This window comes from Balaenoptera borealis (assembly GCF_965194805.1).
Source record: "Balaenoptera borealis genome assembly, chromosome: 4".
Taxonomy (NCBI): Eukaryota; Metazoa; Chordata; class Mammalia; order Artiodactyla; family Balaenopteridae; genus Balaenoptera; species Balaenoptera borealis.
The window spans coordinates 142,116,178-142,138,184 of record NC_138861.1 but is presented as its reverse complement, the minus strand read 5'-3'; the positions used below and the strand labels follow the sequence as shown (position 1 = coordinate 142,138,184).

At 32.5% G+C, this 22,007-nt stretch overlaps 1 long non-coding RNA gene across 1 annotated transcript; it reads left to right on the top strand.

The window, feature by feature from the left end:
• Positions 1 to 742: 742 nt before the first annotated feature.
• Positions 743 to 21,123, top strand: LOC309627687. The gene is made up of 2 exons (XR_014243913.1): positions 743 to 2,027; positions 14,196 to 21,123. It is a non-coding gene; the product is annotated as an uncharacterized lncRNA (long non-coding RNA).
• The last annotated feature ends 884 nt before the right edge of the window (positions 21,124 to 22,007 follow it).

Below are 22,007 nucleotides of genomic sequence, written 5' to 3'. Positions count from 1 at the left end.
GCTTTCTTAAACATTTCATTTCCTATTAATTCTATGTATTGTTCTGGAATTATTTATCTAACACAAATATGTATATATCACTTCATATGTATCAGTAACTGTTCTAAGTGCTTTACAAATGTTAGATTTAATGTTCAACCCACTTTCATTACCCTGCAAAATTTGGTCCCATTGCTCATTTTCTAATTTGCGAACATTTATTTATTTTCCTTCTATTTGGAATCTTTATATATATATATACACAGATTATATACATAAAACCAATGCTATACCATATTAAAATAAGATTTTCTTTTGTTTTTATTTTTTTTCTAGAGGGAAACCAATAGTTTCTCTTAAGGAATATTAGTTTAAACAGAGGTACTGCTTAGTAAGATTACAGCAAGCACATTAGATGTTAGCACATTAGTATAACTTAATTAACTAAATACATTTAAATGTTTGTCATTACTAAGACGTTCTTCTTGTGTACTAACTTCCAGATACAATGATAGATGTCATTTTAATAATCTGAGTAATTAAAATATTGTTCTGTATTTTAGTCAACTCATTGAAAAAATACAAATTTCAACACTGTTCTGAGACAGCTTCATTCTGGTAGGTCTGATAAGCAGTTTTTTAAAAAACATTTGCCAATCAGATTTGATATCCAGGAAAACACAGGTGATATTCCAATCTGTTAGTAAATAATATATTTTTAAATGTACTCTGATAATATATTTTTAAATGTACTCTGATAATATATTTTTAAATGTACTCTAAATAATTACTTTTGGTTATAAAATAATTTTAATCCATTTAAGATTTTAATTATTTAATATTTTTCTAATGTCAAGTGAGTAAAGGATGAATAAAACAGGGCAGTCTATAATGTGTGATATAATGATTTTTGATTCCTCAATATTCTTTCATATTTCTATAATTATTTCTCTAGTGTATTTATTTTTAACTTTTCACACATGAGTAAATTATTTTGTATAATTCAGACTAAACTGATCTAGAATATTAGCATAATCTAAAATAAAATGGAAATTCTTAAAAATTCTTCATTAGAACCAGTTTATAATGTATAACTTTAACAGTTTAGCAGCCTAAAGTACTAAGAATACTTTAAAAATTTTATATAAAAACATTTCTCTACAATTTCCCCAAATAATCATAATAGTTTGTTGCAAAAACAATTTCAGTTTTTTAAAACAGCATATATGTATACACATATTTTTATTTTGTTGAAAGCAAAACCGTAAATTGCTGATGTTTAATTTTTAATAATCTCATACACTGGGTTACTATAGAAGTGAAGGTGGGATAAAATATCTCATCTTCTTTGTTAACTCCCTCAATCACCCTGAAGAAGTTGCTTGTAATAAATAAATAAATACATATATCTTGTAATTCCACTTTCACTTTATAACTCAGATTGTCTCTATTGAAATCATGCTTAGATTTCTTTGCTACTTTATTTAAATTCCCAACTCTTTTAAAAATGATTGTTTCAGTTATCAATAGATGCTAATGAACCATCCCCAAATTTTGGGCTCTATAATGATTGATTGATTATTTCTCATGATTCTGAGGGTTGGTTGGGTATAGTGTCTTTCTTGCTTTCAGTTAGGCTGGGAGCAGGTCTTTACTAGATGAAATTGTGTGACTGGGCTTCTTTCTTTTTATCTCTTAGGTCTTTTATCCTTGGTTCTTCATGGCAATATGGATGCAGGGTGGTGTTGCAAATGAGTATAAAGTGAGGTTGTGAAACTTTTTGAGACCTAGGCTCTAAAACTCATGCAATGTAACTTGTCTGTCCTTATTGGCCAAAGCAAATTACAATGATAGGCCAGATTCAAGGAGCATGGAAATAGATTTTACTTATTTGTGGGTAGATCTGCAAAGAAACTGTGGCCATGTTTATGCATAAACTAGCCTTTATTGTGGCAATATTACATCTTCACTTTTACTTTTCTTTATATCTGAAGGTTGAAATCTCAAGGAGAGATTCCCATTGCTGCCAAAATAACTGTGTGATATTGGTGAGTTAATGACCTTTTCCAATTCAATTTTCATATCTGCAACACTATAGATATTAACTATATATATATATATATGTCCTTGAGTTATTCTGTAAATGAATTAAGATAATAATGCATAGAGCTCCTTGTTCAGTACCTTTCATATAAGTTCTAGATAATGGTCCTTAGCTGTTTCCAATAGCGTTTCTTTCAGTTCTCAAGCAATTGTACTCATAAAACAAACATGTTGTGAACTATAACATAACCTGGCATGTATTTATCCTTACCTGGCATGTATAAGGCCTGTTGTTAGAAAGAAAAACCTTTTTAGGTATCATATTTGTAAATTAATATTAATGTTTAAACTTTTTCTAACAGCACTTTCCCAATTTGCTGAATAAAATCAAGTATCTAATATTTACTCAGTGCAAATGCATTGTTTACTTACAAATTTTAAATATGAACCAGCTTGAATCTTTCCCTCTGCATCACTGCAATCATCTTCAGAGTAATGGACTCAACATCACTTGTAGGCCCAACCTTACCCTGTGCCATATCTTTACACCAAATCCTGGGCTCAAGGATGTCCTGCTATTAAATTTATAATGAGCCTTGAACCGTTGCCTCTCTGGTTCTACTAATTAATTATCATTATTGTGGTTAAGTCTGACTAAATTCTATCATGTTGTTATTATGGACCCAATTTCCAAAGATTAAGCCTCTAGATTATTCAGACTATCAGTAATTATGTACCAGTATATTTTCTCATCCAAACCTAATCTTCTATTTATTTTTCTAAAAAGGATCATGAAATCCACACCCTTATATACATACATAAAGATATGCCTACATACAGGTACAGTCCTCGACTGTCTGGCAACCCCTTATTTTTATTTAAAAATTTAGCTTAAAAGTTAAATATTTAGATTCCCTCTTACACATTTCTTGACTTTCCTACTCCCACTACTTTCAACAAATATCACCCAAGAAACTAGAGTATGTTACTCAGTGCTCCAGTGTTTTTCCACTGCCTTTTTAGAGACTGTATAACACCATTTTATAGTCTGCTTTCTTCACTACCTGTGATCCCTTTGTTTATAGGAATCTAATTTTACCCATCCTAAATCAACATTTCTTCGTCTAAAACTTTTTTACAAACTAGAAGCTCAATAAATGATTAAAGAAAGAATGGTTCTATTAGCATTTCATTTATCATTTTAAATGTTGTTAGGTAAAACTTCTAGTTTAATCAATATGTACTACAAAATAGATTTTGTTGAGTAGGAAAATACTTTATCATTCCTCAATTCCAATAATGGAATATTTGAGAAAACAAAATGAGAGTTTAACTAATGTGACTATCTTAAAGGTATCCAATTGCTTTATTCGAACCATTGCTTTGTAATCAAGCTGTATTTGTTGTTGTTGAGTAGTGAACTAAAGATGTATCTTTATTTTAAAAAATGTATTTTGAAATTTATAATATAAGCCAATAGTCCAGATTTAAAATAACTATTATATATGCAAAAGTATAACTTTTGTGGTAGGAAGTAGCAATTATTCATCACATAATAAAATACATTATCTCCACTCACTCTGATGGCTAGGAAATTACGTTTTTTACACAATGATGACAGTCTAAATCATATGATACAGATAATGTGGTAGTGAATTAGAGTGAACAGAAGTATTCAAATTTTTAAGATTTCAGAACAACCAATGAAACTATGCTCAATATACCTGTGGATATTCTAGTGTCCTAACTAGAATATGATGAATCTATGCAAAGACAAAATAGAAAATAAAACAAATCACATGCAAAATTGGAAGTGATTAACATTAAATTAATTTTAACCATTTGGTTCATTAGTATATATTTATTTTTACTGAAATAAACTGGAAAAAAATCAATGGTACACACAGCAACTTGGATAGATTTAACAAACATTATGCTGAGGGAAAGTAGTTGGACACAAAGAACTACAGACTGCATAATTCCATTACATGAATTCATAGGTGAAACTAATCAACAACAATGAAAAAAAATTTTTAATTGACTTTTGCAGGCAAGAGGTAGGTGAGTGGTAAAGGAATGGCATGCCATGTTGACTGAATTCACTTGTTAGAAGAAATATTCTGGTTTGATGTGAGAAGATCTACATCTTAATAAGATGGAATTCACATAGGTGTATCCATTTGTATAATTTAAGATATGCACATTTCATTATATAGGTATGTATATAAGCAAAAAAATATAAAATAATTTATGAGGGGTTAGGTGTAAGGTGAAGTTATAGGAGATACAAGAAAGGCAAATGATGGTAATTGTAGGTAGATGATGGGTATATGTGGGTTGATTATATTTAATTATTTTTTATATGTCTGAATTTTTCTATAATATAAAATATTTAATTAAATAAATATAAACAAATATTGACTTCTTCCCCACTATGAGACACTGCCAAAACTTTGAGAAGTGGTGGTGTCCATTATTATGGTAAATAACAGACTTTGTTCTTATCAACAGTTTGTGTTAGTAATGTGTGGGGAGCCAGCACCAACATGATGCATATTAGGTGCTCAGTGAACATTGTTTTCTTCCCTGTCAGGCAAATAATTATAATATGACTGAAATGTGTTTTTAGTAAGGTTTTTAAAAATTGTTGTATTATAAAATAAAACCCAGTAATAGCATTTAAGAATATCAACAAAATTCAGAATTTGAGTAAAAGGTATGTTATTGAGATATTAAAGCATTTTAAATATCCCATCCTGAACCACATATTAAAAAAACTGTATAAGAGATCTGAAAATAAAAAACAGATTGGAATTTGTAAAAATAAATATCCAGAATTAATCTAGAAATTTACTGTTTTCATAAAGGGACGTTTTCTCCAAGATAATGTGATTATGCTATGTAGTAATTGAAAAAATAATGTAAATATGATTTAGGAGGAGTTTGAAAATATGAGCAGAAAATCAATAAACACCTGAATCAATTCTTATCAGAACAAAGAACAAGGGCAACAAAAAACAGTAATGACTATGGTAGATATTAATCCAATTATACCAATAATCACATTGACTATCATCAATTGTCTAAATGTACCAATTAAAAGACAGAGATTTTCAGAGTGGATCAAAAACTACTCCCCAACTATATTTTTCTATTGGAAACCTACTTTAAGTACAGATACATATAGATTAAAAGTAAATGAGTAGAGAAAAATATACTATGCCAACATTAATCAAAGTAAGCAAGAGTAGCTATATTAATTTCAAACAGAGCAGACTTCAGAGTAAAGAAGATTACAGGGATAAAAAAGAGCATTACATAATAAGAAAGTGGTCATCTGTCCAAGAAGACATAATTCTTTTTTTTTTTTAAACTAGCTTATGGTTTTTATTTAGGTAAAAATTTATGTGCAGTGACATACGCAAATTTTAAATTTTCCATTCAATGACTTTTGACAAATGCATACACCTGTGTAATGCCAATCACACAAAGGTAACCAACATTCTGGTTTTTCTTAACAAGACATAACAATTATTAATGTGTATATGCCTAAAACAGAGTGCCATACTACATGAGGCAAAAACTAATAGACTACAAGGAGAAAGTGATAGTGATTCCACTACCACAGTTGGAATGTCAATACCCCTCTAACAGAAAGAGACAGATCCAATAGGCAGAAAATCAGTAAGGATATGGTTGAACTCAACAATACCAACAATCAACTGGATGTAATTGACATCTATAGGCTACTTCATCCAACAACAGAATACATATTCTTCTCAAGCTCACATGAAACATTCACAAAGATAGACTATATTCTAGGTCATAAAACACACTAACAACACACTGAAAAGAACAGAAACAGGATATTTGTGCTCAGACCACAATGAATTAAACTAAAATGGAATTAACAGAAAGATACTGAAAGATTCTAAAATATGTTGGTATTAAACAACACACTTTTAAATGACACATGGGTCCAAAAATCTCAAGAGAAATTTTAAAAATATTTTGAACTAAATGAAAATAAAAACATAATTTATGAAAATTTGTGGGATGCAATGAAATTGGTGCTCAGAGGGCACTATAACTATTTTAAATTGAATCAATAATTAATAACCTTCCAAAACAGAAAGCACGAGGCCCACATGGGTACACTGGTGAATACCACAAGACATTTACAGGAGAAATTATATCAATTTTCTACAATCTTTTTCAGAGGATAGAAGCAGAGAGAATAACTTCCTAACTTATTTGGTGAGGCCAGCATTACCCTAACACCAGAATCAGACTAAGGCATTACAAAAAAGGGACACTACAGACCAATATCTCTCTTGAATATAGACACAGAAATCCTCAACAATATTAGAAAATCAAATCCAAAAAGTATAAAAAGAATTATAAACCATGACTAAGTAGAATTTATCCTAGGTGTGCCAGGCTGTTTCAACATTTGAAAATCATGGTAAAAAAGAAAAATCACATGATCATATCAATAGATGCAGAAAAAGCATTTGACAAAATTCAACTCCTATTCATGATAAAAGCGCTCAGTAAACTTGGAACAGAGGAGAACTTTCTCAACTTGATAAATACTATCCACAAGACAAACTACAGCTAACTTTATGGTGAGAAACTTGAAGCTTTTCTACGAAGATCTGGCACAAAGCAATGACGTCTTCCCTCATCTCTCTTTATCGACTTTATATTGAAAGCCCTTGCTAAAGCAATAAGGCAAGAAAATGAAATGAAAGTTATATAGATTGGGAAGAAAGAAAGAAAAATATCTTTGTTAAGATGTGGTATATATATACAATGGAATACTACTCAGCCATATAAAAGAACGAAGTAATGCCATTTGCAGTAACATGGATGGCACTAGAGATTATCATGTTAAGTGAAGTCAGAAAGAGAAAGACAAATACCATATGATAGCATTTATGTGTGGGATCTAAATTATGACACAAAAAATGAACATATCTATGAAACAGAAACAGACTCACAGATATAAAGAACAGACTTGTGGTTGCCAAGTGGGAGGGATGGATTGGGAGTTTGGGATTAGCAGATACAAACTATTATATATAGAATGGATAAACAACAACTTCCTGCTGTATAGCACAGGGAACTATATTCAATATCCTATAATAAACCATAATGGAAAGGAATATGAAAAATAATATGTATATATGTAACTGAATCACTTTGCTCTACAACAGAAATAAATACAACATTGTAAATCAACTATGCTTCAATAAAATAAATTTTTAAAAATGTCTTTTACAGATGACATGACCATCTATGTAGAAATGCAAAAGAATCAACAAAAATCCTTATGGAACTAATAAGCCATTATAGCAAGGTTGCAAGATACAAAGTATACTAAAGTCAAATGCTTTCCAAAACAGTGACAATAAACAAATGGAATAAAACACAATGGCATTTATATTAGCACCTGCAAAAATGAAATAAATATAAATCTAACAAAATATTACAGTATATGAGAAAAACTATAAAACACTGATGAATGAAATCAGAGAAGAACTAAATAAATGGAGACATATACTACATCCATGGATAAGAAGACTCAATATTGTCAAGATGTCAGTTCTTCCCACCTTGATCTATGGATTCAATGCAATCCTAATCAAAATCCCAGAAAGTAGTTTTATGGATATTGACAAACAGATTCTAAAGTTTATATGGAGAGGTAAAAGATCCAGATAGCCTTTCCCTTTCTTTCTTGAAGGAGAACAAATTGGAGAACTGACTATACCCAACTTCAAGACTTCCTAGAAAGCTACAGTGATGAAGACAGTTTGGTATTGGCAAAACAAAAAAATAGACAGTTAGGTTAGTGGAACAGAATAGGGAGCCCAGAAATGGACCCCCTTAAACACTGTCAACTGATCTTTGACAAAGGAGCAAATGTAGTGTAATAGAGCAAAGGCAGTCTCTCAACACATGATGCTGCAACAACTTGACATCCACATTAAAAAAATAATAATAATAATCTAGATATTAACATACACCCTTTTCAGAAATTAACTCAACATGGATGATAGACCTAAATATAAAACAAAAAACTATAAAACTCCTAGAGAATAACATAGGAGAAAACCTAGATGACCTAGATATGGTGATACCTTTTTAGATACACCACCAAAGACAATCATAAAATAATTGATAAGCTGGACTTCATTAAAATTAAAACCTTCTATTCTACAAAAGATAATGTTGAGAGAATGAGAACGAAAGCCACAGACTGGGAGAAAATATTTGCCAAAGACATCAGATAGAGGAGTATTTCCCAAAATATACAAAGGACTGTTAAAACTCAACATCAAGAATGCAAACTACCCAGTTAAAATATGGGCCAAAGATCTTAATAGATACCTCAGCAAAGAAGATACACAGATGGCAAATAAGCATATGAAAAGATGCTCCAATCGTTATGTCATCAGGGAAAAGCAAATAAAAATGAGGAGATACCACTATACAACTATTAGAATGGCCAAAGTCTAGAACACTGATAACACCAAATGCTGACAAGGATGTGGACCATAAGGAGTCTCATTTATTGCTCATCAGATGCAAAATGACACAGCTACTTTGGAAGACCGTATGGCAGTTTCTCACAAAACTCTATATACTCTTGCCATAAAAACCAGCAATTGTGCTCCTTGGTATTTTCCCAAAAGAGGTGAAGTTTTATCTCCACACAAAAACCTGCACATGGATGTTTATAGCAGCTTAATTCACAACTGCCAAAAGTTAGAAGCAACTGAGATGTCCTTCAGTAGATGAATGGATTAAAAAAAACAAAAACAAAAAACTGTGATACATCAGACAATCGAAATGAGCGATTAAGCCATGAAAAACATGGAGAAACCTTCAATGCATATTACTAGGTAAAAGAAGCCAATCTGAAAACACTACATACTGTGTGATTTCAACTATATGACATTCTGGAAAAGGCAAAACTATAAAGACAACAAAAAGATCAGTGGTTACCAAGGGTTGGAGGGAGAGATGGAGAATGGACTTGAGGACATGGGGAGGGGGGAGGGTAAGCTGGGATGAAGTGAGAGAGTGGCATGGACATATACACACTACCAAATGTAAAATAGATAGCTAGTGGGAAGCAGCCGCATAGCACAGGGAGATCAGCTCGGTGCTTGTGACCACCTAGAGGGGTGGGATAGGGAGGGTGGGAGGGAGACGCAAGAGGGAGGAGATATGGGGATATATGTATACATATAGCTGATTCACTTTGTTATAAAGCAGAAACTAACACACCATTGTAAAGCAATTATACTCCAATAAAGATGTTAAAAAAATTTTTTTAAAAGAGAGCTGAATAGGTAGAACACAGATTATTTCTAAGGCAATGAAAATACTCTGCATGATATTATAATGATGGATTAATATTTACCCAAACCCATAGAATGTGCAACACCAAGAATGACCCCTAAGGTAAACTATGGACTTTGGATGCTCATGATGTATCAATAATATATAGTTTGATTCTTGGTAAAACTTGTACCACTCTGGGGAGTGATGTTGATAATGGGGGAGACTATGCATGTGTGGGAGCAGAGTGTATATGGGAAATCTCTGTGCCTCTCAATTTTGTTGTAAACCTAAAACTGTTCTAAAAAATGAAGACATAACAAATTATCATTTATCTATCTCTGTATCTATCATCTCTGTTTACTCATGTATATATCTCTATTTTTATATAAACTTAAAGTAATCTTTAAAGGCAAATTATAAAGAAATCTTTGTACTAAGATAAGTCAGTACATTATATAAATTTATTTTTTTATTAAATGCAAATATCATTTAAATGATTTTAAAAGATGTGCTAACATAGTGTGATTCCAAATTAGACCTTATTTTTATTTCATTTGTTCATCCATCCATACACCTACTAATTTCTAGCAGCATGTAAGCATAAGTAAAAATTTACAAATTTGTTATGAAATGTAAATACCATCATTTTAGGGTGGCTGAACTTGAGGAAATATTAAAAATATTTTTTGTAGTTTTCTTATCCTCTTCATAGTGAGTTTTAGCCATTCAAAAATTATATATTTTTAACGACTGGAAAAAAAACCCAGGAAACTTGTACCTACATTATATTTACTCAATTAATGTTAGATAATTGAACGTGTATTGTAAACATACTTAATACTCATACCCTTATATTACAAAATTACCTTTTTTAGAAATCTAATGAGTTGACCATGTGAAAATTAGTAGATATTAGTTTCATGTTTTTTGGCTTTCCAAAAAACTCCAAATTATCAGATTAATGTGGTGTGGTAGACTGATTACACTACTGGCTCCTGTTCTTCACCCCATGCTGTATCCATGCCCTTTGTCATATGGTGATACTGTTCTTTACCCAAAACAACAACAAAAAAAGCAAAATGTATTTTCCTGCTCCTTAATTTTGACTTAATCCTTGAGACCTGTTTTAGCTCATAAGATATTAGCCCATGTAAGGTAAATAGATGTTCAAAAACACCTTCCTGATTGGGTTTGTCCACTCTTGTTTTCCTGTGGTTACAATGAAACTTGTACCTCCTAGTCTGCAGGACAATGAGAGTATGTGACAAGGTCCTGAGTTCCCCTAGTCATTCCAGCAAGAATGCCTTAGTCAACCATGCTAGAGGTTCTCCCCAAAAGCAAACAAGTCCGTTCAGTCAACCGAGCTGCCTAGATGACCCATAGCTGGCAACAGATACATGAGTGAGCCCAGCTTGATCAATTAAGCCCAGACTAATGAGACTCATGAGTTAACAAATGTTTAGTACTACTGAGAGTTTGTAGTCCTTTATCGTGCAGCTTTATTGCAGTAGCAGATATCTGATACATATTGCATATTGCTAAGTGTTCTGCATTTAAGTTATAAAATCATATTATCTTGTAAATCTTCTCTGAAATCATGTGTGTAATAAATTGACATTAACTCATTGCTTTGAAAGGACCACTTTTCTTTGTCAGGCATATTTTTCTTCAATCTGAAATCTATCTATCCAGCTATGTGTCTGTCTAATGTTCTTTCTACCCATTTTTTTCTCTCTCTCACACACAAGAAACTAATGCAGAATTTAAATCACAGTTTTCTCTGCAATTTGACTTTTCTTGCACTTTCTCTTTAAGAAACTTATGTGGAGATTTAGACACTTGAAAAAGAAATAGAAGTTATATTCTTCAGTTTCTCTAAGAAAGTAAAAGTATAGATAAATATACATTTAGTGAAAGCTTTATGTTCTTTTCATTTTATAATGCTATAAATAAAGAAAAAACAATGTTTTACCCAGTTCTGAAATGTGCAAGATTTAGTATGGCAGGAGGCATTTTATTGCTTGTGGTGGTTTTCTTAAGTATTCTATGTGTTAGCTCTAACAGCTACAGCTTGATAATTGTGAATTTAATACCTACATTTACCCTAAGCATTAGTCATATAACATTCTATCTGAAAATATTTTTACAATATATTAATTTTTTTTATAATACATCCTCACAGAAGTGTGATCATATAGTTTTAATCTGTGAAAATTTGGTCATAAAGCTGCTATGATAAATGTATTAAATATGTTTTAACATTTATTAAATACATATTATACAGGTAACAGCAGATAAATATCATTTCCTTAATTTTAAATAAACTACATAATCTTATTTCTAAAATTGCCTTTATTTTTTATCTTTTTGCTTTGTTATAGAAACAAATCCCTTCTCATGCTTTAGTTTCTATATCTTGAAGGAAAAAGATCCCTTTTGCAGCAATATAACAGTGATTGTAATAGCATTCATCTGTAACCACTATGGACCATTGTTTTGGAGACCTGCACCTATTACACAACATTTTTGTTGCATTTCATATTATTTTGAATCAACTACTAAGACTCTCTGTAACAATAAACAATTTCTATATAACTTTTGAAGTGAATCTAATTTAAATATATAAATATATATAATATAAATGTATTATTTTAATAAAATTTAAAACAAATAAAAAGGATCAGCCTGAATCTTAATTCAGAGCCCTGACTCCTAAATTTTCAACTATAAGGGTATGAAGAATTTCTGTAACTCTCGTATTTCCTTTTTATGCAGAAGAATCAACTGACTTTACAAAATACCTGTCTACTTTGCATCTTAGATTTCCATGTAGTCACTTATGTTTCTTTTAAACAAACAGAGGAATTAGCATGTAAAGAATATAAGTAGGTGGTAACATGCCCCACAAAATACATGCACTTGTAGAGTACAATAATATGACTTTGGATTCTCTTGCCCAAACTTTTCTATTTATACTGTCTTCATGACATCTGAATTCACTCTGATCTGCACAGCTGTGTCTCTTATCCCTCCTAAGAAATTTTTGGATCTCAAAAAGGTATCCTCATTGAACAGAGGCAAAACATTCTCTAACATAAATTGTATCAATGTTTTCTTAGGTCAGTCTCCCAAGGCAATAGAAATGAAAGCAAAAATAATCAAATGGAACCTAATTAAACTTATAAGCTTTTGCACAGCAAAGAAAAGTATTAACAGAATGAAAAGACAACCTACAGCCTGGGAGAAAATAATTGCAAATCATGCAACTGATAAGGGCTTAATTTCCAAAATATACAAATAACTCATACAACTCAATAACAAAAAACCCAAACAACCCAATCAAAAAATGGGCAGAAGATCTAAAGAGACATTTCTCCAAAGAAGACATATAGATGGCAATAGGCACATGAAAAGATGCTCAAAACATCACTGATTATTACAGCAACACAAATCAAAACTACAATGAGGTACCACCTCTCACCAGTCAGAATCGCCATCATTACAAAGTCTACAAATAACAAATACTGGGGGGAGTATGAAGAAAAGGGAACACTCCTACACTGTTGGTGGGAATGTAAATTGGTACAACCACTATGGAGAACAGTATGGAGGTTCCTTGAAAAACTAAAACTAGATTTGTCATATGATCCAGCAATCCCTCTCCTGGGCATATATCTGGACAAAAACCATAATTCGAAAGGGTACATGCACCCCTATGTTCATAGCAGCACTATTCACAATAGCCAAGACATGAAAACAACTTAAATGTCCATCTCCAGATGAATGGATAAAGAAGATGTGGTATATATATATAATATATATATATATTATATATATATACACACACACATATATATAGACATATGTGTACACACACACACACACACACACACACACACACACACACAATGGAATACTACTCAGCCATAAAAAAGAATGAAATAATGCCATTTGCAGCAACATGGATGGACCTAAAGATTATCATACTAAGTGAAGTAAGTCAGCAAGAGAAAGACAAATATCATATGATATCACTTATATGTGGAATCTAATATATGACACAAATGAACATATCTACAAAGCAGAAACAGACTTACAGATATAGAAAACAGACTTGTGATTGCCAAGGGGGAGGAGAAGTTGGGGAGGGATGGATTGGGAGTTTTGGATTAGCAGATGCAAACTATTATATATAGAATAGATAAACAACAAGGTCCTACTATATAGCACAGGGAACTATATTCAATATCCTGTAATAAACCATAATGGAAAAGAATATGAAAAAGAACATATATGATTGAATCACTTTGCTTTACAGCTGAAATTAACACATTGTAAATCAACTATACCTCAATAAAATAAAATTTTTAAAAACGTGTCCTCATCTACTGCAGTGGAATTCCAAATATTGTGGAACACGCTGTGAAAGATGCAACAGTTAAAGTAGGTCTTCTGTGCCAATACCTGTACCATTTCGCTAATTTTTAGAACTAGTACTATGTATTTTGTATTTTACAATCACAATTAAGGTAACTATTTATAGATTGTATATGATACACAGAGATTCAATATACCTCTGAACTTTGTTTAGGGGAGAGTCCCAGACTCATTTTTTGGAATGAGTAGGGAGTTGTTCTGCTATGATTTCTTAACACAAAGCTTTACCAGCTTCTTTCTGATGTTCTTTTTACTCTGTCTTAAATAATTTACTTAAAAGAGATCAGTTCTTCTAAAACAAAATTTACAATCATTTAAATACTCTTTGAAGATACTTGCAAATATTTCCTGACTGTCCTATTTTCCCTCTGTTTTCACAGGTTGGAAAGTATATCTAAGAAAACAATTGAGGTAATTTGCATTTCCTTATTACAAACAACATGATGTGGTTATGGGCTGAACTGTGTCCCCCAAAATTCAGATGTTGAAGTCCTAACCTCCATTACCTCAGAAAATGATTGTATTTCGAAATAGGGACTTTAAAGAGGTGATTAAGTTAAATGAGGTCATTAGGGTAGCCCTATTCCAATCTGACTGGTGTCTTTATAAGAAGAAATTAGAACACACAGAGATTCCAGGGATATCCTTGTACAGAAGAGAGGCCATGTGAGGACACAGGGACGGCAACCATCTGCAAGTCAAGAACAGAGGGCTCAGAAGAAACCATAACTGCTGACACCTTCATCTATGACTTCTCGTGTCCAGAACTGTGAGAAAACAAATTTCTGCTGTTTAAGCCACTCAGTCTGTGGTACTTTGTTATGACAGTTCTAACAAACTCAGATATATTTTTCCTTTAAATACAGCAACTACGACTACAAATTCTTGGTAACTTTGTAGCTAAAATTCCAAGTTTCTCCATCCCTAAGAGGACCTTACTAGAATTTTAATATGTAGGATTGAATTGAATTAATTCTTATACTCTCATCATAATCAGTTCTTCCATAGTGGGGGATTGTTAGTCAGATCAAGTCCTAAAGATAAATGTTTCTTTAGCGATGGTGAATATTTTATCCCTTTTTTATTAAGATTTTTTTCGATATCTCACAAGAACATCACCATTGTTGTTCTAGATATTATATTCAGGATATTGTATTTTTTAAGCAAAATGATAAAGAATATTGCCAAACACAATAAAATATGAAGAATACTTGAATTGCATTATAAGCGATAAAATAAAAATATAACAAATGTTTAGTTATGGCCAATATTTTAAAAATGTAATTCAGATCCTAAATACTTCATATTATTCCCAGTAAAAATGCATGGTCTAAACATTTGTTTCAGGTAAAATATAATTGTGTATGTCAAATCATTTCTTTTAAGAAACACTGTCCCATTTCAGTATTAAAATTTCAGAATAAAATTTGTGGAGACTGTAATAGTGTTTTGTAGCAACTCTGTAGATTTTTTTAAAAACTCAGAAGGGTAAAGAAAGTGAAGCATTTTTATTTATTGCTTCTGGTTAATCAGGAAAATTCAACACGTTTTATTTCACATTTTTGTCTATTCCTAACGGCATAGGAATTGTGGCTGCAAATTTTCTTACTTGATTGAGAGTTTTAGTAGTTTTCATCTATATAGTAAGTTGCCTGTCCTTTGTTGAAACTGATTCTGTGCAGAGAAAAACTTTATTCTTCTGGATTTGCAATGGTGGTAAATGACAAAAATTACCCTGTAGATTAATGCACTTTTAAATACTCTAACTTGAATCATAAAACACTTAACTCTAAAAGGCACTTTAGAAGTTGGCTATTAAATTATTTGTCGTCTGAATAAGATGCCCTATGTATTAGAAGCAGATGGATTTCTAACCTGTACTTATTCTTCAGTTTGTTCAATTTCTCCTTAGACATTAAACCAAAACAATCTACCATTCTAGATACTCACAATCCTTCCAGTCAAGGGTCATTCTTAGGATTAACCTTTTCAATTGGACAAAGATTTCTTTTTGTTTGGTTATATCTAATTGACTGATGACAATTCTAATGTCAAATGATAATTTGGCCAAATCCTTTCTTTTTCCTCACATGTCTTTCCTTGGTTTCTGCAACAAGTTTTCTTATTGGTCAAGTTCACTCAAACAACATCCAGATAATTACAGAGGTTTGAAGAATATGTTACTACCAAATTTAAGACCATTATTTGACATCCAAATTGTGAAATATTTTGTCACATTTGCATCCCAACAAAGAGACATGTGTTATTGTTTGCTCTTGACAACCTAGATAGTGATTTCCATCTGAATGCGAGATTAGGCAGAGGTTTTAAAATATAATACAATTAGGTCAATTTCTATTTTAGCCAATTAGAATAGTCAGAAGAACATAGCTCCCCTCTGTGAACAAAATTAAAATAATTTGTGTTGTTCCCTTGTTGAGTAAAGTAGTGTTGCTCACCCAAAGTATTATATTATGTTTAAAATAATTATATAAGGATATCTGCAGTAATGTTTAGTAAGTACAAAATGGGGTAATAAATTCACACTTGCTTCTAAGAAATTGCCAAAAAGAAAATATTATAAAAAATATAATCAACTTTAAACCAGTAATATTGTTTTTAAATGAATAAATAAAATGTAGAATAAAATACAATACTTAAAAAAAAGAAATTAGAACAATGGCATTAATTACGTGATAGGTCAGTAATGGTGTTACTGTGTTTACAAATTCTTATTTATGAAACAGTATTTACACACCAACAATCTTATTTCCCCCTAAAAAATCCCCACTTTTTCTTTGAATGTATCATTTTAAAAGTCCCATTCTTTAAACATGATAACTGAGCAGATTCAAACTTAATATTAGTACCTTCATTAGTTCACAATATGTGGATCCAAATATAATTTACTGACTGAATGATCTTTCTTTTAAATAATGTCCAACACACGGCTGCCTCTCTTACTGTATTTAATTGCTTGGAGGGAGTTCCAAAAACTCTTATACAGAACTACCTAAGAAAAGTTTGAAAGCCATATGGTCCTGCCACATTGTAAAAGAAGATTAAAATAAGACAAAATTAAGTCGTGATACTGAAATTGTATAAAAGGCAAGATATTTAGTTACAACCTTGAATAAGTGAATTCACCAGATCTATTGTGTGAGTTTACACTGAAAATGAATGATATTATAAAACAGTCTAGTCAGGCTGGGTAGTTGGTACATTTTTCATCTCTTTTAGACTCCCTCAGTTGCTAATCCGATTAAGTACCCTCTGAAATTGACAGATATGAATGTAGCACAATTTAAACCTCATGGGCTTCGTCTTGTTAAGTGGCATTGATGGATAAGTAAACAATAATACTTTTACTCACTAGTTCATTTAAGTACCCTACATACACTTAAGTATCCTTAGCCACTGGTTTCCTTTCCTTAATATATTCTGAACTCATAGAGGCTAAATATTTCAATCAACTTCTTTCCGTGAGGAATAAATTCTACCTCATAACACTGTTCTATTGGAATTAGAATATTCTGACTAAACTAGTTTCCTCTTTATTTCCACATGGACAGAAATTTCCATGTATTGTAGAATTTCAAATTGAGATTTAGAAATATCATTTACTCTTAACTCATGCGTAGAATTTTCAAATTGCCATGGACTACAACCTATGGCTATTCCTGTAATAATTTCAATATTTCACATATATTTTATTTTGGTCTTTTACTTGTAAAACATCTCTGTCTTTGCATTATAAACTAAAATATGGAAAAAGTCCTGATGACTCAGTAAATAATTGTGTTTACCTATAATCTGTTGACAATTCTTAGCTATTAAGTAAAACATACTATTCTTAGACATTAATTTAAATTTAGTTAATTATTTGAATACTAAGGAGCAGACTGCAAAACTATCAGTTCATCTTGTTTAGTCTCCTTTGTATGCTATGTTCACATTTCAAAGGTGAGTAAATTGTAAAACATTCAGAATACCTAATACAGATTTCACTACTGTGTTACCGCTACATTCCCCTTTTTGGGACAGGGTCCCCTCTGTCAGAAGAAGTCCGGTCAGTTTTGACCAGAGGAGGTACTGACCCCTCTCTGACTCCCAGCACAAAGCTTAAAACACCACCCACGGCAAACAGGGTCTTACAGTGAGGACAGAATGTCACTAACCTTTTTGCTCTGTTCATAATTATGCCATCTATAAGAATTCCTTAGTTTACTGAGGCCACTCTGATTACTACCTGTCCCTCTCACTCAGTTTCTTAGATTGCATTTGAATCTTTTTACATCCTCCAGCTTTGCCTTTTGACTTTCCCCTGTTGCATATTAGGAATCCTTCTGAAACGGGTTCTTTGATTAACTGTACTATCAATAAGGAAAGGACATTTTCTCACCAGCCTCACTTAAAAAATCTTAGGGAGGAATTTGTATTAATATGGCTTGGATTATCTTTATATCTTTGGCCTAAAAATATTATAGAGACTGATTGGTAAGGCAGAGACAGAGCCCCTTCACCCCGCATGGTCAAGGTGCTGAAATAAGCAGCCCCACCTCAAACTTCTGGAAGGAGTCAGGGAGGACAAGTTGTTCAAGGAAAGGGAGCTTACTTAAGAAGTATAAGTTAAATGGAGTTGGATAGACCAAAACATACCTATTTCCTACAGTATTCATCTATAATTTTTATGTTCAAAAGTTATTAAAAACAATGATGTCACTTTAAAGATGAACATCCTTCTTAAATATATATAATTCACATAATTTCTAAAACATATCCAGTTAATTAAGGGAAGAAGCTGTTATGCATTTGGTGACAGTATTAGATGGTACTTAAATATGTGTGTCCTTTTAAATGTCGTTTTCTTCTAAAATTAATATAGCTTTTTCATAGATTAAAATTATATATAGTTTAGTTTTATGTGGGTATTAATAAGCGCTAAGATCTGTGCTATTCATTTTATATGCATTGCATCATGTAACCGTAACAGCAAATTATGAGCACATTAAATAGACACCGACATCGATTTTTAAAATGTATCCAATAAAATATAAACACCCTAGCAATTTGATGCCAGTCATCATACATTTAAAAATAAACAAAATTTGTATTAATAGTTGACGACTGTATGTTTTAATTTTCTCCTTACGTCATGTTTCCATTTTTTCCTCACAGAATTTTATTCTACTCTACTATATCTGATTGAAAGTCTTATCAACCACCATACTTTTCTGAAACACAAAAACATACCTAAATTACAGTTCATATCTAATTTCAGTAAAACAAAATGTTCCTACCAGATTTAACTTTATAATGACTATGAGTATGTAATCATTCAAACATGTATACATATATTACAAATTTGTATAAATGATTATTTTACACAAGGGGTACAAATTTTATTCTAAATGCACCTCTTAGTGAGAATAAATGGCGACAGATATGGTGCCTTAATCAAAGGAGGCATCTGTATTTCCCACTGTCTCTTTTAATGACCTTAACTTTTTGCACCCAGAGTAAATGCAAGGGAGGTAAGATTCCATGTGGGTGAGGGGTTTGAATTTCTCTCCCAAAGAGTAAGAAAGGATATTGTGAAATAGGAGATAAGAAAGAACCCATAGGGGGGCCTTAATCACAGGCATTTTCTCAGCCAGGTCACTTTTAGGAAAGAGTACTTCAGGGGATCAACATCTGGAAATTGCTTTCTCTGCAACAATTCCTGGCTGAGTTTCCCTTGGAATAACTGCATGTTTCCCTAGGTTTACCCCGTGTGTAGATTGCTATTATAATCATCTCAATTTGTCAGATGAGGAAACAGGTAGAGTTTAGAAAGCTACACATTTGAGCATTCAAGTCAACATTTGAATTAATGTCTATCTGACCCCTAACCCTATGCACTTAACCACTAAAATACATTAATTCCCACCCAACACTAATAATGCCACTGTAACACAGAATCATTATTAAAAGAAAGAGTTAAAGGACTTTTAGTACTACTGTTATTAATCAATAGTTTGATAAATAACACTTCACACCTTGCTTGTAATAGAGAAGAGTGGGATAAAGGGAACCAAATTTCAGAGATATAAGAGAGATGTGGTGATCAGACTGAGCCCATCACTCTTCTTCGGGGCACATTTCCTTCTGTCATTAAACAGTAACAACAAGTGCATATCTACAAACACACATCACTCACTTGTATTACTTCTTTATCCAAAATGCAATATAGGAAAGGGAGTGTGCTTATGTGTATGGATATGTATATGCTCCAGTGTCTAAGGAGAAAGAAGATGGAAAGAATTGGATAAGGAACTGTCTCTAAATGTTCACTTGAAGCTTTTTTCCTTCAATATTTTTTTATCATAGAAACTATAGTAACCACAGTAGCCATTTTGATTTCTGGTCTGGTTAGCCAAGGTGTTTCATAAATCCAGATGGGTATACAGACTGAAAAGTGCAAGACCTTGGAGCTCTGTGGTCATTGAGCAATCCCTGGAAGACCATTAATGTGAAGAGTGAGGTAATTAAAGTTGTGGTTCCATGGCCAAAGGTTAAATTCCCCAAAGCCCTGAGAATTATTAATGAGTAGTTGGGCAAAGTGAAAGTGTTACATTGAGACAAGAGGCAAAGAGAACCAGAACAGTGCCAGATTAATGTTGCAGCATTACTCTAATCAGGAGATTTATCAAATGGTTGGAAAATGCAAGCATTAGGTGCATGGGGTAACAGGGAAAGTGACAAAGACTGAAAGAACCTACAAACATGAATACAAATATAAGTGAATGATAAGGAAGAGCAGCACAATTGACACATTTATTCAACACAAACTTATTGAAGATTACTGTGTATAAAGCACCATGCAGGGGCTGGTGCTGCAAAATCAATCAAGACATGGGCCTTTCTCTCTAGGAACGTATGTATCAGAAAACAAACAAAACAAAACAAGAAAAAACAATCAGACAACTCCAGGACACTGGACAGTAGGCTATAGATAGGTTTAAAAAAACTATGGGGGCTTCCCTGTTGGTGCAGTGGTTGAGAATCTGCCTGCCAATGCAGGGGACACGGGTTCGAGCCCTGGTATGGGAAGATCCCACATGCCACGGAGCAACTGGGCCTGTGAGCCACAATTACTGAGCCTGCGCATCTGGAGCCTGTGCTCTGCAACAAGAGAGGCCGCGATAGTGAGAGGCCCGTGCACCGCGATGAAGAGTGGCCCCCGCTCGCTGCAAATAGAGAAAGCTGTCGCACAGAAACGAAGACCCAACACAGCCATAAATAAATTAATTAATTTAAAAAAAAAAACTATGTACATTTTGTGGGGAGTATGTTTATTTTTGGTTACATTCCAGACTTTTTAGGATGAGTTAAATTAGATGTAAGAGAGCCAAGTGGTCTTTCTGTGTGAGTTTCTTATGCAACAGCTCAGTAATGTGAAACATTATGACATGAATGAGAAATTACAAGTAGTTTGGTATAATTGGAGTGAAAAAGCATTGTGTTGAAACGGTGGATTGGGTTAATTAAATTAGCTACTCAAATGGTGTATTTTATTAGTTTGTTAATCTATTATTGAGGATTAGGCATTCATTTTAGGTGTGGGCCAATGTTTAACACAGTTTTATACAGTTTATCCAGAGTGATAAGTTATGTCTCTCCAATCGCTGCCCATCCCCATAACACTTACATATGTATACTCACCCAACATATTTCTTGTTTCCAAAATCTACATATAAAATACAAGTGTGTGTGCATGTGTGCGTGTGTGTGTGTGTGTGTGTGTATGTAGTGATTACCTGGACTTGTGTCAATCATCTGTTATTTATCTGCTGCTAATTCAGTCATCTCTTAGTTATCTGCTCTTTTTTCCCTCTTTATCTAGTTAAGACAAAAGAGAAGAAAGAAAAATTCAGGCTTGCAAGTGTAAATACTTTCCACATTCCTTCTTTTGGATAAGAAAAAAAGTAGATAAAGAGAACAATCAGGAAAGATGGACTTTCAGTTCCTGCTTTGGGACTTGACAGAAAGCATACAGAATAAAACTGCCAGCTGAGTGCTCCCCACCCCCTTCTCCAAATCCCTTTGAAATGGCAATAGAGATTTCCAAAAGGAGTGCTTTCTTAATAGCCAAGAATCTCAAAAAGCCACTATGTGAATGAAACTCTTCAGGGTCTCTTAAGGACTCCATA